Source organism: Acyrthosiphon pisum, chromosome A2 (genome assembly GCF_005508785.2).
Source record: "Acyrthosiphon pisum isolate AL4f chromosome A2, pea_aphid_22Mar2018_4r6ur, whole genome shotgun sequence".
In the NCBI taxonomy this organism is placed as follows: domain Eukaryota; kingdom Metazoa; phylum Arthropoda; class Insecta; order Hemiptera; family Aphididae; genus Acyrthosiphon; species Acyrthosiphon pisum.
In genome coordinates this window covers 22,876,070-22,878,794 of record NC_042495.1, presented here as the reverse complement: position 1 = coordinate 22,878,794, position 2,725 = coordinate 22,876,070, and the positions used below count along the sequence as shown (strand labels likewise).

The 2,725-nt window shown below is 32.3% G+C and overlaps 1 non-coding gene across 1 annotated transcript; it reads right to left on the bottom strand.

Moving 5' to 3' along the window:
• Positions 1-2,300: 2,300 nt before the first annotated feature.
• On the bottom strand, positions 2,301-2,371 carry TRNAA-GGC. Its single transcript has one exon. It is a non-coding gene; the product is annotated as a tRNA-Ala (tRNA).
• Between the last annotated feature and the right edge of the window lie 354 nt (positions 2,372-2,725).

The window sequence follows — 2,725 nt, the reverse complement described above, 5'->3', positions numbered from 1 at the left end:
TCAATTTCTTTTAATACAATTTTACTATATAAAACACTTTTATTATTTCCAGGAATGATTCTGCACCATTTTGAAGGAAACTGCACAGAGTCCATATTTAAATATATTTGTTCAAAAATATTTTTTATAGAATTGGTTATTTTACTATGGTCAAGGTTTGGCTCTCTTATTAAATTTGTATGAACTGGAATACTACACATTTGAGATCTATTATTTTCATATTGTTTCTAAGAAAAAAGCAAAATTATGAATGACAGAATATGTGAGTGAAAAATGAAAATATAATATAAAAATATAAAACTAATGTTACTATTTACCATTCCAGATATTATATGTGGAGATAGGCAAAATAGGCAGAACTAATTCATCAGAATTATCATTGGAATTCTCTTGACTAATAATCATTTTTTTTACAACACTGTTTGATTTCGAAGGCAGTTGATTTGTATGTATATTGTCTTCATCGACAATTGCATCAACAGTATCAGGAATATTATTATTTATTAGTTAAACCTTCAAATTCAACTATAGGATATGCATCTGCTTTTAAAAGTACATTATTATAAAAATATATGTTAAAAAAAGAATAATGTAAATAATGTATTATATCTATATTAACTGTCGAGCTATTATAGTTTATTACTAAAAGCTAATAAAAAAAAAAAAATGTATTATATACATATATTATTTTATTATATAACACATATTATACATTTTAGTTTGAAAAACTTACTCTTGAACGTTTTGTTTGTTCTGGACCGTCTTTTATATTTTCTTTTATCAAAAAAGCTTTGGGAATATGTGTTTGACAAATTCGATCACCTACTAATAAGGGAATTGGAACTACAAATTCCCAATTTTCTCTACACTTTCTAGTGACTATAAAAATCGGTACCCCTTCTGTACCTATATTGCATATGGCACATTTTTATGGCATGATAACTAAGAGTCGGACTGATAAATAATATAAAAAAAATCCAAAAGTTATAATCTACGAAAACACTGATTACTTAAGTTAAATTACTTAACAATATACCTTTGTTTTAATAACTTTTGGCGCAATTTTTGATTAATGTTTTAGATTTAGGCGGGGATATGAGTGTATATTGGTTTTACAATGCTTTTTTCTGTGTTAGTTTACATATTTAAAAATATAAAATATAACTTCGCAATCCTCCCTCCAGACATGTCTCTCCTAAAAGTCCAAACCTACTCCCCTAGTACTTTCCAATAGAGTAGAAAAGCTGGCAGTTGCTGCAGAATGAAAGCCCCGGTTAATAAATAAAAACTAAAATATTAATCCGCTAGATAGTGACACGTGTGCATGACTATTCCCTGCCCGATCATTAGGAGCACGGATTCCATTATCAAGTTGCCAGACCTAATAATCTAAGACCGTGCCTATATATATAGGCGGGGAAATATGATTTATACGATTACTGAAACGAATGCTGTGTTTAGCTTCTAAGTGATTCTTGGGATTTTTTTTAAAGTGTGTTTTCTATCCATTTTTAATATTACGGTTAAAAAGTCTATCAAATTTTTTTTTGGATGTAATGGTCAAAGGCATTCAACTTTAAAAAAATTTTATTTAAAAAAAATCCCCCGATTTAATTGCAAGACAGTGAACCGCATACACGCAAGATCACATGTTTTTTTTTATTGTTATAAATCTTAATTACAGATATCTGTGTAGTAGCGTGGATTAAATCAATTGCATTGAAAGTATTAACACGGTTATGTTAAGCTCAGTTAATAAATTAATATTACCTATATGTTAGTCATTAAGTTTGATCCGAAGTCGATGTAATGTAAAGTTGAATGCTTAAATGTACCTAGTTAACATCGGCCAGGCATAAAAGCAACAAAGACGAAAGTTTCCGTTTTATGGTATGTTTGGTACCTTACTTGCAAGAACTTCCAGACAATAGAAAGTTGATAGTTAGATATAAGTTTCAACAAGTATTTTTAGAAGAGCAAGAAATATGTGACAGCTGCATATTCTAATATACACTATACATATAATGATTCTAACCAATGCATTACAAGTTATATTCAACAACCAAATGAAACTTTTTCTACAACTAGATAGTTCCACATATTATTAAGTATTCATATTTATTGATATATTTTATTGTTATTTTTTATTTATTATTATTTTATATAAGATAATGATTTATCTTTTGAAGTAAGTAAATGTTTTTTTTTTAACTCAATATATTTTTTGAATAGTGTTAGAATGTAATTTTACGTTTTCAAGTTTGTTAACTATCTCCAGGGAAATAACGTCAAAAATCTAGCCGCCGGACCGGGAATCGAACCCGAGTCTCTCGCTTGCCGGGCGATTGCTCTACCACTGAGCTACCCGACCGCATAGACCCATGACGCTATCTCCCCCAGTTAACGGAGTTTACATTCGACCATCCTGACGCCCACGATCGTCCTCGATCGTCGCCGGTCCTTAACGTCGCCCACAGCGACTGTTGCTTCACCACCTGACCACCAGAGCGCATGACCCGTATCACAACGCGATCATCACTGCACGGACCTCTGGTGGACCAAGTCCAGGTCCCTCACAACACTGCGTCTTTGGTCACCAATCCCACTTCTGATTTATGTTAACTATCTCCAGGGAAATAACGTCAAAAATCTAGCCGCCGGACCGGGATCGAACCCGAGTCCCTCGCTTGCCGGGCGATTGCTCTACCACTGAGCTACCCGACCG